General features: G+C 45.1%; 1 protein-coding gene and 1 long non-coding RNA gene across 2 annotated transcripts in view; both read right to left on the reverse strand.

Annotated features, from left to right (window-relative positions):
- The window catches only part of SCYL3 (SCY1 like pseudokinase 3), a 1,105,028-nt gene that overhangs the window by 94,582 nt on the left and 995,408 nt on the right, over positions 1-15,038 (reverse strand). The window lies entirely within an intron of this gene.
- On the reverse strand, positions 5,513-7,383 carry LOC146832807 (uncharacterized). The gene is made up of 4 exons (XR_014960452.1): positions 7,308-7,383; positions 6,622-6,769; positions 6,422-6,485; positions 5,513-5,607 (listed from the first exon to the last, which is right to left on the reverse strand). It is a non-coding gene; the product is annotated as an uncharacterized LOC146832807 (long non-coding RNA).

The raw sequence follows: 15,038 nt of genomic DNA on the forward strand, positions 1-15,038 counted from the left end.
ATGGCCAATATCTTTGTAATGTAGAAACGAGTATATGCAGTATGCACCCATTATACATGATGCAAGCTATTTGCACAATTTATAATCTTTTAAGTTGAAATCTGAACTATTTGTATAGGTACATGGTATACATTTACCTATTTATGTGACATGTGAATATATATTTTAGAATCATTTTCAGCCTTCAAGTCATTTACATTTTATTTGGGATATTTATAGCAATTTTTGCACAGTTTCGCTCCAACATTTTTGTAATGCAGAAACTAGTATATGCAATATTCACCCAAAGTACATGATGTCAGCTAATTGTTATTTGCACAAAGCATATTTTCCAAACTATAATATCGACTACATGTAATGGTACATGATATATATATATATATATATATATATATATATATATATATATTGTTCTATCTTAGTGCCATATGCGAACATATCGAACAGAATAATGTTGAGCTATCATGTCAGTTTCTCTGAAATAGGGATATCTATAGCAGCATTTGCATAGTTTCTCCATCAAGTTTATTCATATTATACGTGATCATATATACTCAATGTATTAGCACGAAGAAAAAACATGTGCTTTAAAATGCTTTGACAAAAGTACTACATATGTATACAGCATAGTATTTTGTTTATTGCTGCTATTGTCACATCACATGGGTAGTGTGTTACCTTTTTAAATCCTGGTTTTGCGTAGCGTGGTCATGTGATCAAGGCCATAGGCCATGGCCGAACACGTCATGGACAGCACGAAATGAAATAAACTGTTTGGCACCAGCTAATTCAGTGTCCGTAGCCACGTTTGTGCGCCACTGCACTTGGACTGTTGCTTCAACATATACATACTATACACACACATATATACACACATACATATATACACACACATACATATACACATTTACACACACATACATGCACACACATACATATACATAAACATATATATTTTATTTATATATCAGCGCAACAGTTACCCAAAAAGGGTTTCCCGGCGCTATCTGGGAACAGCAGAGGAGAGAGAGAAACCTACTTACATACATATATACACATACATATACATACACACACATACACATATATATATATTTATATATACATACACACACACATATATACACCTACATACATATGTACACACATATATATACACACATATACATATACACAAGTGTCACAACAAAAAGGTTGAAATGAAGAAAAGGGGGCAGGGTATAAACACCCTTACCCCCTAGATCCAAAAAACAATTTTTTTTATTTGGGCGAACTCGCGCTGGGGTCGTAAACCCGGTCGTGAAAATAAAAAATAAAGCGCGGGCTCCCGCGTTCGTTCCTATTAAGCCCCCGGGTGGGCCAGGTCCCGGGGTCATTCACTAAATAATTTGCCCGGGGGTCCCCGCAGCCCCAGGGACCCGCCACCTCGCCAGGGCTAATATGAATGTATGCTGGGGGCAATGCCGGGGACCGCCACATCTCGGGGGCTCTGTTCTAAATAATAAATGATGTGTGGGGGAGAGAGCCCCCCACATGCCCCGAGGACCACCACCTCCCCGGGGCACTAAATATGGAAATTGGGGGGTCCGTTACGGACCCCCATGACCCGGGGACCCCCACCTACCCGGGGCTTTCAAAATGAAGGGCGGGGAGCCTTGCGGTCCCCCCAGGAGCCCTCGATGGCCCTGGGGACCACCACCCCCCGGGGACAGCTCCTGTAATGTCCCGGGGTGCCCACCCCTGGGACATCGACGTTTGCTATGGTCTTCTTGAGAGACTATACATCTTGTCTCATGGAACAGGACCATATTATATCCTTGGAAACTTAATATACTTCACTATAGTTGAGATTGAATTTTGGACTCTATTGGTCGAACACTGTATAAAATTAGTCCTGAGGAAGTCTGTGATTTACACCACATTAAGACGAAACACGTGTTGGCGGCTAGGACTGCTTTTGGAGAAGTTTTAAGAAATAAAAGAAGATTAAGAAGATCTCTTGGTGTTGATTGATTAAGAACTTTGACTAACTGTGGAATTTGCTCAGGATATATTTCTTTTTCATAGTTAGAAATTAGCATGTAAAAAACCTTTGAAATTCATCCACTCACTCACCAATACTCAGTCATACTTTTGATCACTCATCATTACAGGTCTATCATATGCACTCATATACCTATATAGACACTCACATACCGCCAATCATCCATAGAGTTACTCACACACCTAGTCAGTCATGCAAAGAAATAATCATAATCCCATTTACACACCTATACAGTTATAGACACACCATCTCACTTACTCATATAGATACTAACACATACTTACGCTCTTATACAATCACTGATACAAGAACACACTCCTCATACAGCCACTCTCACAATCACTCTCACATATAGTCATTTATATACTCCAACACTCACATATACTGCCTTTCACATATGTAGTTACTCACACATTTACTTCTTAGACATCCATTCACTCACCAAGATACCCATACACACGCTCAGCCACCCAAATAAACCATGCACTCTTGAACCCATACACCCAGTGAATCATCCACTCACACATCAATGCACAGAGTCCCACATCCCCCACACAGACAGTCAGGCAGCCATACAGATAGACAACCAATCAATAACTCATATAGACACTCATTTAGCTACTCACCAACCCATGCAACCGCTTACACACCAACTGATAGACTAATAAAGACATGTACACAGTTTAGTCACTAACCAATGCATTCAGTAAGACACATTTAATTAGTCACTTATACAGACAGTTACGCACCTAGCAAATCATCCATTCAGAGACTTATACACCCACTCATTCTTCAATACACCTTGGCGCACACACATATATATATATATATATATACATATTTAAACTGTATAGAAACACACATTCACTGGATGATGTCATCAGTGATGTCATCAGTGATATAATTCGAGATGTTATCAGTAATGTCACTGACCATGTCATGAGTGATGTAATATGTGTCGTCATCAGCAGTGCATTGTGGGGGCACGAGTTATAGTTAGCTGAACTAACTAGAACGTCCGAATATCACTGGTTTTGTATGAGTTAAATGGCCAACTAACTAAAACGTCCCTGAAACCTGTGTTTTCTTCAGTGAATTTCTAAGGTTTTTTAAATGCTAATTTCTAACTATAACATCCCTGAAACCTGTGGTTTTTTCAGTGAATATATATTACCTACTGGCGGTCGCCAGTAGGTAGTTATAGTTACAACCTAGTTTGCATAGGAAAGGCATTTTTTGATTTGCTAATAACTTTGGCGTCGTTTGACGAATCTTCGCGAAATTCTCCAAAACAAAAGCCTATCCAGGTCAGCTCCTAGCCTGAAAGTTTGGGGGTGATTCGTCAAGCAGGGACTGAGTAAAAAGGGGGGGTCTCAAAACGCATTTTCGCATGTTAATTTCCATAGGAAATTTTGCGACTAGCTACAGCCCGAACAGCTAAACGAAATTACCCCAAATTTGGCAAAAAGGTAGAGCTTGGTTCAGAAAGCGACCTTTTTTTTTTTTTTTGTAAATGGTGTAAATCCATTCAGTAGTTTTTGAGAAATTCAAATAATAAGAGTCAAAAAATCAATTTCCCATAGGAAATTTTGTGCAAGGCTAGAGCCGAAATTACTGAACGGAATTACCCGAAATTTGGCAAAAAGGTAGCGCTTGGATCAGAAAGCGAACTTTTTTTGTTAAATGGTGTAAATCCTTTCAGTAGTTGCTGACAAATTAGAAAAATAAAAGTTTTGATATCTGGGCAGAGCCAAAGTCCTGTGCACGAGCTTCACTGTGATTGGCTGTCAACACTCCAAACCAGGAAGTGTTGGCAGCCATCTTGTGACTTGGTAGAAGCGAGTCACCAGAAAACAGATAAACAAAGGTATAAAGGGTGCAGGGTAGAAACACCCTGACCCCCTAGGCCTGCTCAGGGGGTCCCAGAAGGACCCTCAGGGCCAAAGAAAGCATTTAAAAAAAAAAAATATCGGTCCAATTCGCGCTGGGGTCGCGGGTTCCCGGGTTTTATTTTAACGAGACCGTGGAGTGGGCTAGGTCCCGGAGGCATTTCTTTAAAAAAAATAGCAGGGGCTCGCTGGGTCTGCGGGGGCCCACTGGGGTCCCCGCAGACCCGGGGCTTCATTCATGTTGGGAGGGGTGTTATGCGGCCCCCCTCCTGGAGTCCTCCTTGTGCTTATAACTTTGGCGTCGTTTGATGAATCTTTACTAAATTTTCCAGAAAATGTCTCTTTTTTGATCAGCTCCTATCTTGAAAGTTTACGGGCGTATTGAGGACGTACAAGGTTGGTTGTTGATTGAAAGCAAGTTTATTGCGAGATATTTGCACCCAAGACCGGAGCCATCCAGCTGTGAAGACCTATTTTTACAGGGTGATTGGTCATGGGGGGGGGGGGGGGGGGGGGGGTTGAGAAAAAAGGGGGGTCTGAAAAAGTGTTTTCTCAATGCATTTTCCATAGGAAACTTTAGACAAGGCTACAGGTCAAACGGAATTATGCCAAATTTGGCAGGAAGAAAGGTCTTGGTCCAGAAAGCGAGCTTTGGTTCGTGTAAATCCGTTCAGTAGATTGAGATATTAAAGGAAAAAAAGATATACATATTCTGGACGGTGCCTAACTCCCGAGCACGAGCTTGCCTTTGATTGCCTCTGATTGTCTGTTAACACTTCAAACCAGGAAGTGTTCTCTGATTGTCTGCTAACACTTCAAACCAGGAAGTGTTAGCAGCCATCTTGTGCCTCGCAGCGAGTGAAAATATAAAAGAAAGGTCCCGGGGGCAATTTAATATACCGGAGCTCTGTCTGTGCGAGATACCCTTTTCACGCTGCGTCTCCCTACAGCAGCAGGTAATGCAACCTTTCCCCCCCCATCAACAGCATACCTCCAACAACATTCTTGGGCCCGCAAGTCTCCCTCTGCGAACCACTTGTCGGCTCGCAGCTCTTCGGATGTGAGTTCTCGGGCCCGCAGTTGTATCTGTGAAGCCAAGACTGGAAATATATTGCAGGTCTCTCTGCGAGATGCGCTCTTCACGGTCCCTCTCCCCACATCACTGTTCCGCAGCTATCCCTTTGGAAGCCGATGGCCCGCACCTTTCCCTATACCAGTCGGCCCGCAGGTGTTCCTCTGCGAGCTGGCCCGCAGCTCTCCCTCTGCGAACTGACAGGCCGCCGTTCTCCCTCTAGCCAGTCGGCTCGCAGCTCTTTATCTACGAGCCAGCCCGCCGGCTCGTAAGTCTCTGAGAACGGATGCAATGGAGGCAACGATCATGCAGGTCCGACACCCAACACTGCTCCGACTTTCCCCAGCAGGAGCTCCTTGTCCGCCATCCCCCGTCACCCCCACCCCCCACAAACAAATGTGACAGTCACATTAGGGAATCTGGAACGTAAAAAACTTGGGTAATGTTGTTTAATTATTAATAAGAAGATGCTTGTGAGGTTGAACAGATAAGAATCTTAGTCATGTATGGATTTACATATAAAACATTTTATTAAAACAAAACAACAACAAATAAATGTACAGCCATGTCGTGTCATCGCTGGACCATTTGTGAATCACAGCCTGCAAGACAAAAAGAAAGATAAGATGGTGCGTCATGCGTCCAGCAAAGGAGAAAAAGAAAGAGAGAAAGAGTGAGAGAGCGGGAGAGAGAGAGAAACAAAAAAAGAGTGAGAGAGGAAGACAAAGAAAGAGTGAGAGAGAGAAGGGGAGAAAGAGTGAGATACAAGGAAGAGAGAAAGATAAACAGTGTAAGAGAGAAAGTGAGAGAGAGGAAGAAAGAACAAGAGTGAGAGAGAGGAGAGAAAGAGAGAGAGGAAGACAGAGAGAGAAAGATTGATTGATTGATTGATTGATGTACTTATAGAGCGCAGCTATCACCCTACGGGCATCTTGGCGCTTGCATTGGGAACCCGTCCTGGTTTTTCCCTGTAAGATAACCCGTACTGGGCATCCCCAAGGTGAAAGCCAGGCATCCCGCCGCAGGGGGCCGTTGTGGAGATTAAGCAGGCTTGTTGCCCAGAGCTGCATAGTGTGAACTCGTGCTTAGAGTGGGCACCGAAGCGAGAATTATCGAGTCCGTGGACGATTGGGCTCTGGACCCTGCCGCGTCGGGAATCGAACCCAGGTCCCGGGTCTGATCTCTGCTTCAGGGTATGCCTCCTCTAACCAGTGAGCTACACTTCTCCACAGAAAGAGTAAGATACAAGGAAGAGATAGAGAGAGAAAGTTTGAGTGTGAGAAAAAATGGGAGTGAGAACAGAGAGAAAGAAAGAATGAGAGAGAGGAAGAGACAGAGAAAGAGAGAAAGTGTGAGAGAGAGAAAGGAAGAGAGGGATAGGGAGTGTTGAAACTGGAGAAAATCTTCGCAGCTCACCTTTGTGCCACTGGTGTGTCGCCAACCACGTGCTGGGACAAAGTGCACCCTCGAGTTTAGTCATCTGAAACATAGTATAGAATTAGTAATTGCAGAGTACATACATCTGCACATGCCTAATTCTCTGTTTCGCCAATGCGCACTCAGGCTGCTACAGCCCATCCACTCCCACTGCTGCGGAAAGAAGCCTCTCTGCTCACCTTCCGCCACCGGCGTGTGTGTAAGACGGTCCAACACGTGTCGAAGCAACTTTCTCAGGCGTTGTCAGGATGGCCACGCATCATCGCAGGTTCTTCACGCATTCAGCTGTGGTGGTGTTGGGGGGGACTTCGATTTGTGAATCACTGCCTGTTCGATAAAAAGCAAGATAAGATTGTGCATTATGCGTCCATCAAAGGCGAGAGAAAGAGAGAGAGAGAGAGAGAGAGAGAGAGAAAGAGTGAGAGGAAGAGAGAGAAAAAGAAAGAGTGAGAGGAAGACGGACAAAGAGTGAGACGAAGAGAGAGAGAAAGAGGATGAGAGAGAAAGAGTGAGAGAAAGGAAAGAGAAAGTGATAGAGGAAGAGAGAGAAAGTGATAGAGAGGAAGAGAGAGAAATAGTGAGAGAATGGAAGACAGAGAAAGTGAGAGAGAGGAAGACAGAAAGAGTGAGATACAAGGAAGAGCGAGAGAAACAGTGTAATAGAGGAAGAGAGAGAAACAGTGTGAGAGAGAGGAAGAGAGAGGACGAGAGAAAGAAAGAATGAGAGAGGAAGAGACAGAAAGAGCGTGAGAGAGAGAAAGGAAGAGATAGAGAGTGAAAGAGAGAAAGTGTGTGAAGGACAGAAAGGAAGCAATGAAGAGGGACAGTGAGTGCCCCTACTGTGGACAAAACCCTCACAGCTCACCTTTACGCCACCGCTGTGTCCCCAACCACGTGCCGGGACCTAGTGGAGTCCTCAAGCTCCCACATCTGAAACATAGTACAGAATTAGTAATGGCAGAGTATATACAACTGCGTACGCCTAAATTGCTGTGCTGCCTTTGTGCATCCAGGCTGCTGCACCCCATCCACTCCCGCCGCCCAGATGTATTTGCCCACCACTGTGCACCCAGGACTCACTGCTCACCTTTTCGTTGACAGGGAACCCTCCACATCATGCAGCCGCGCTTCGCAAGCCTACAAGTCTTACATTTGGTGCTGCGTCTTGATTTTTCCATGGCAGAGGACATACTAGTGCACCTATCATCATCGCAGGTTGCATACCCGCTCAGTCCTTGCGGTGCCACTAACTCAGTAACCAGTGAGGCCACGCATATGGCGGTAGGCCCTCTTGTTCGATGGCTCAGGCCTACATGAGGTGTCCGGACCACCAGGACGGGCCATCACAGTGCATGCGGTGGGAGCAACTCTAAAATGGTGTAGAGCACATGCGCCCGTTATTTTTATTGGTAGGGTCATGTGTCCTGTGACACCTGTGCTGGATGGGTGTGGTGTGGGTGTATACCAGCCGTGAGGGAGTGTCTGTGGCATAGTGACAACTAGACCTGTGACCAGCAGATCACTACAATGAAAATCTCAGCCATGTAGCGTTGTTGTCCTTCCGTGTAAGCGTAAGCAGAGTGGGCTGGCCTGGCGTATGCCAGTCCTGCGTGAGGCTGTGAAGAATGACTCTGGAAATATGGGCGTGGCTCCATCGTGAGCTGTATGAGGAATCAACTGATGCGGCACTGTTGCCAGATTGGGTTAGATCACGCACAATTGGGCTATATTTTTCCAGGTTGTGTGGCAAAATTTTGGTTTGTGCTAGTTGCCAGATTATAAATATATATACAGCGCTCCAGAAAACTAGTATGTTAAAACGCTTTATTAGACAAATATTTACTTGGCAGCCTGCTGCAACATCAATTCCAATGCATTCACCGCCTGTTTGACGATGTCCCGGCCCCTCCTTCCTTAAAGTAGCAATATTAGGCTACTTTGGGCTACTTTTTGGTTGGCTTTGGGCTAGAGAATGCTTAAAAAATCTGGCAACAGTGCAATGTGTCACTCTGTGAGCCAAGTCCCACAACATGGCCAACATGGAAGGTACGGGGAATCACTGACCCTACATTCATCCATAGTTCCACACAAGAAAGATGGTGAACATGATACATCTGTGTGGATGTGAATGTTTATTGCACATTCAGTGGAGTATTGCAGCTGTAGCAATACAGGGCCATGCAAAGCCCACATTTCAGTTGTTGGGACATGGAGGGCAGCCAATTGGAGACAAGCTCGTTGTTGGAGTTAGGCTGCGCCAACATATGTACTTATACAATCACTTTGCCTATCCCCACGCACTTATAAATTCACTATACACTCTCCTTATAGTACTCTAATCATCCAGTCTCTACGTACGTACTTGTACAATGACCGAGGCAAACTTACATAACCAAAGTTTTCTCCCACTGTCAAAGGTAAGTTGGCTGCATACGCTGTCCAGAGCACAATGTAATGTGGTAGGGCCCAGGGGCAGCATGTTGCATACATAATGAACACACAGATAGTGGAACTGGGTACGGGCACGTGCGCTCAACTCCTTTTTATTACCAGGGTCACATGTCCAGCGACGTCTGTGCTGGATGCGTGTGGGGTGAGTGTAAGCCAGTAATCATTGGATCAGATGCAGAGATTCAATCATAAAGGGTCAATGATTTGTGCTGCACTAAGGTAGGGGCACCAGATGTGAAATAATACACAAAAGATTCAATCGTAAAGGGTCCGTGACTTGTGGTACACTGAGGTAGGGGCACCAGATGCGAAATTATACACAAAATATTGTATCATAAAGGGTCCATGAGTTGTCCTGCATTGGGATAGGGGCATTAGAAGCATTCAGCGTGTGCGCAGCCAGCGAGGATGCGTGGTCCGGGAGGGCCGCACTGGGAGCAATGTCTCTTGCTTACTGGACTGCGTCATCTGCAATTGCGACTCGATCTGAATTGTTAGCCCTGCAGTCCACAATGTAGATAGAAGGCAGTAGTCAGCACAGACAACGAGGAATGCTTTTTGTCACTTCCTCTTGACAAAATCCGAGGACAGAGTACAATTCTGTCTGCAATTAATAAATCATGTCTCAATGTCAATTGTGAGCTCTGCTGACCGCAGTGTATGTAACGAAAGATGAAATAAGTATGGAATACATTTTCGAAATGTGTAGGTTTCGGGGACGTTATAGTTATTTGCCTACTGGACTCTGAAATAACTGAATCAAGACTGAATTCCAACTGTGAGCTCAGCTGTCCGCAGTGTAGACTGCCATTCAGTGTTCCTTTGGACTTGCAAGATGAATTTGGTAATTGTACTAAAGCTGTAATTGATATAAAAAAAGGTTCTTGAAGCAAGGATACTAAAAGGATATTATTTAGGTTTCAAAGACGTTCTAGATAGTTGCCTACTGGACTCTGTAATTAATGAATCAAGACTCAATTTTAACTTGTGAGCCCTGCTGACCGCAGTGTAGGCCGGAGGCAGCGGTCAGCAAGGGCCCACAGCCACGTGGCGTTGAGTTGAGCTGCACACTTAGTGGCACCTGAAGCAACCAGCATGTGCGGAGCCTGCGATGATGCGTGGTCCAGGCGGTAGCAATGTCTTTTGTCTAATTAATTCTGCCTCAGTAAGGCCACGTGGCGGTGACTTGTGGTGCACTGAGTTAGTGGTACCTCTAGCGCTCAGCATGTAGGCAGCCTGCGATAATGCGTGGTCCGGGCGGGCCACACAGGGAGCAATGTGTCTTGCCTACTGGACTGCGTCATCTGCAATCGCCACTCCATCTGAATTGTGAGCCCTGCTGTCCGCAGTGTAGTTCGAAGGCAGTAGTCTGTACAGACATAAGTCTGCGGTGCTGTGCTGCTGTGTTCGCAGGGGGCCTGTGTCGAGGAGGCCGGCGGACATGGCGGCAGCCACGTGGCAGGGTGAGGGCCGCTGCTCTAGCAGACACTTCTAGGCTGGAGTGGCGTACGTTGGACCAGCCCACTGCGCTTCCGCTTACAGGGGACGAAGACACAGGCACATGACCGAGATCTTCCCCACTGCCTGAGGTAACATGTTTGCGTCCACTGTACACAATAATACAAGCACCAGCAGTATATGTACACATGGAGAGGTTTGTGCTCTGCACAGTGAGGTCTGTCCAGCACATCACCGCTACACTTGGTATTGTGTGTATTATTATTGGTGAGTGACTTGCGTCCTTCACACATGTTTGGTTGCCACATCTCGCAACATTCAGCTATTGTGTGTGTGCAGAGGGGCCATGCCGTTTTTGGAAGGTTTGCTGTCCTGTTATGCGCTGCCTCAGTGGTAGTAGGGGGTGTGTGTAGTTGAGGGGGGAGGTCCTGAGGGTGGTGGCAGTGGGTTTTGTGGCCTTCTTGGGTGTGGGAGCTGCATGAGCAGTAGCTCTATGACATGAGTTGGTCTTCAGATGCGATTCTGGGCTGGGCTCCCTTTCACACTGTAGGTAGTCGTTCTACATTACACCAGTAAAAGGCAGATGTTACATTCCTACTGCTAACGCAGCATATCGCCTGTTTTATTATTATTAGCGTTAGTTGTTGCTTTCATTTGTGGCGATTTTTTTTGCGGAAGCTATTGCTGGAAAACTGGCGATATCGGCTGTATTCACCAGGTTGAGAATGGAATGATAATTTAAAATCACTGAAAAAACCATAGGTTTAATGAACATTATAATTAGAAATTAGCATTTAAAAAACCTTCGAAATTCACTAAAAAAAACATAGGTTTCAGGAACGTTATAGTTGCAAATTATCATTTTAAAAACCTTTGAAATTCACTGAAAAAACCATAGGTTTCAGGGACGTTATAGTTAGTTTCACATTTCACTCGTACAAAACCATAGAAATTCAGCCGTTATAGTTAGTTGAGCTAACTAGAACTTACGCCCCCGCAATGCACTGCATATATACACACACATATATATACATATCTATATACATAAATACACACACACACATATATATACACACACACACAAACACATACAAATACACACACACACACATACATACACACACACATACACACACATACATAAATACACACACACATAAATGCACACACACATACATACATAAATACACACACACACATACATACACACATACACACACACATATACATAAATACACACACACATATACATAAATACACACACACATATATACATAAATACACACACATATATACATAAATACACACACATATATACATAAATACACACACACATATACATAAATACACACACACATATATACATAAATACACACACATATATACATAAATACACACACACATATATACATAAATACACACACACATATATACACATAAATACACACACATATATACCTAAATACACACACATATATATACATAGATACACACATATATATACATAAATACACACACATATATATCATAAATACACACACATATATATATATATACATAAATACACACATTACCTACTGGCGGTCGCCAGTAGGTAGTTATAGTTAGGACCCTGTTTCCATAGGAAATCCGCAACATTCTATTTTGAATAACTTTGGCGCCGGTTGACGAATCCTCGCGAAATTTTCAAAACTAATGGGGCGCTACGCTCCGCTCCTACCCTGAAAGTCTCGGGGTGATTCGTCAAGCGGGGGCTGAGAAAAAAGGGGGGTCCCAAAACGCGTTTTCCCCATGCATTTTTCCATAGGACCTTTAGACACAGCTACAGCCCGAACGGCTGAACAGAATTACTTGTAATTTGGCAGAGAGGTAGCCATAAGGTCAAGGAAGTGCCTTTTGTAGGTCTGGTGTAAATCTGTTCAGTAGTTCCTGAGAAAATAGCATTTAAATCAATATATATATCTGTGGCAGCGCTCCGTGCGCTTACCGTGCGCTTACGGTAAGCTTACCGTACGCGTACGGTGACGTGCGCGAGCGCGTTTCTGATTGTTGTTAGATCAAAGTAAACATTCGAATCGGTCGAAACCAGGAAGTGTCGGCCACCATTTTCTCTCTCGCACTCTGAGGGGGGGGAGGAAAAACAAAGTTGGATAACATGAATAGGGGCAGGCTAGACAGCTCCTAACCACCTAGCCATGGTTAGGATGTCCCAGAAGGACCCCCAAGGCCAAAAATTAAATTTTTTTTTTTTTGAAAAAACGCCGAATGCGCTTACCGTACGCGTACGGCAAAAAATTACTTAAAAAAAAACAAACTCCACATAATCCCCCCCCCGTGAGCAAAAGGTGCCCACTGGGCACCTTTCGTGCATGGCATATCTAGAATTTGAACATTTAATAGATAACCCTTCACAACGAAGCGCATAATATGTCCTCCGTGTGCGGACGGTGCGCGAAGTGCATCGTGCGTACATGGCCCATCCAGCGTAACGTGGGCACGCGGTGCGCATAGCGCACCGCGTGCCCACCGTGCGTGCACGGCACTAACTGCGTAAAGTGGGAGCGCGGTGCGCGAAGCGCACAGTGCGCGCTCGGAACGAACTGCGTGAAGTCGGCACGCACGGCACGAACGGCGTAAAGTAACTTAGCATTTAAAAAAACGTACAAATTCACTGAAAAAACCATGGGTTTCACACACGTTATAGTTAGGAATTAGCATTTAAAAAACCTTGCAAATTCACTGAAAAAACCATAGGTTTCACACAAGTTATAGTTAGCTGTACATTTCACTCGTAAAAAACCAATGAAATTCCACGTTATAGTTAGTGCAGGCAACTATAACTCACGCGACCGCAATCCTCTGCTGATGCTTATACTGTATTTAGACACTTATTTGCCCATGTCTTCTTCCATTAAATTTTAGCTATACATATATTACAAATATTTTTTTTTCATAAAGACACATATGTCATCAGCAGAGGATTGCGGTCGCGTGAGTTATAGTTGCCTGCACTAACTATAACGTGGAATTTCATTGGTTTTTTACGAGTGAAATGTACAGCTAACTATAACTTGTGTGAAACCTATGGTTTTTTCAGTGAATATATATATACATAAATACACACATATATATACATAAATACATAAATACGCACATATATATATATACATAAATACACACATATATATATACATAAATACACACACACATATATACATAAATACACACACACATATATACATAAATACACACACATATACATAAATACAGGGAGACGCATCGCCAGCAGTGGGGGCCAGAGCAAAACGACGCCAGGAAAACTACCTGACCCAGGAGCCAGTGGGTAGCGCCGGCAGCAGAGGTACCCCCCCCTGACACCGGGGCTCGTATTTAAACTCTTTGCGCCTCCCGCTTCGCGGGAGACGCATCGCCAGCAGTGGGGGCCAGAGCAAAACGACGCCAGGAAAACTACCTGACCCAGGAGCCAGTGGGTAGCGCCGGCAGCAGAGGTCCCGCCCCCTGACACCGGGGCTCGTATTTAAACTCCTCGCGCCTCCCGCTTCGCGGGAGATGCATCGCCAGCAGTGGGGGCCAGAGAAAAACGACGCCAGGAAAACTACCTGACCCAGGAGCCAGTGGGTAGCGCCGGCAGCAGAGGTCCCGCCCCCTGACACCGGGGCTCGTATTTAAACTCACCGCGCCTCCCACATCGTGGGACGCGCGCGGGTGTGCGCCGGGCTAAGCCCGGGCAAAGGGCGGCCCGTTTGTGGCCGTTAGGGGCCGGAAGAGGCCGGGCAGGGCTACCCCCATGAGGTTCAGCACACGGAACGCTTGCCACCATTGAAAGCTGTTAAGGTACTGTGATCTGTATTATACCTCTTGGGGCCCCAGGGACCTGCATACAGTGTCTTTTGTCTTCCTTTTTGCTTCTGTCTGGACTATCCTACGCATCAGTATTTGCTGTTATTACCGTGTTGTTAGTGGTGGCCATCAGCATGGGCAAGAGAAAATCTACAGAGGGGGGTCTGGTGATTAGCAGTAAAAAAGGGAAAAAACCTAAGAATGCAACACATGCTGCAATGAATTGTGTCCTGTCCCGAATAGAGGATATTGTTAATGAATGTGAGGAGTCTTTGACCACTGGGGTTGGGGATGTTATGACCCAAAGGGGGGTGCAAAGTGGTGAAGCCTATTCCTACAAAAGGCAATAAAAGGATCCCTGCGATGTTTATTAACCAACATCAAAGCAGTAACTTGCTTGGTACAGCTGCTGTTCCATCGAAGGACGTTGTTGATCCCTCAATTACTGAAGCCCAGGTTATCGCACCCACTGCACTAGTTTTACATAATTATGAGCTTCCTTCCAAGCCTGTTTTATGTTCTAACAGGTTTTCCTTATTAGATCCTAATCCCGATAGTTGTATTCTACCTTCTGATAGGGTGCTTGTCACTTCTGCCAGCCCCGTCAGGTCTCCATCTCCATCTGGCTCTTTAGAAGACCTACTGGATAGGATCAAAAGGTTGGAAGAGCTGGTTGCAGTTCTGAATACCAGGGTGGCGACTCTTGGTTTAAACCAAGGTATGCCCCAGGTAATTTCTGCCCCAGCCCCACCTCCGGGATTCATACCCATTCAGAAGCTGATTGACCCGGTCCCTCTTATTTGCCCCCAGCCGAATGATTCCCTAG

Source organism: Triturus cristatus, chromosome 4_2 (assembly GCF_964204655.1).
Source record: "Triturus cristatus chromosome 4_2, aTriCri1.1, whole genome shotgun sequence".
In the NCBI taxonomy this organism is placed as follows: Eukaryota; Metazoa; Chordata; class Amphibia; order Caudata; family Salamandridae; genus Triturus; species Triturus cristatus.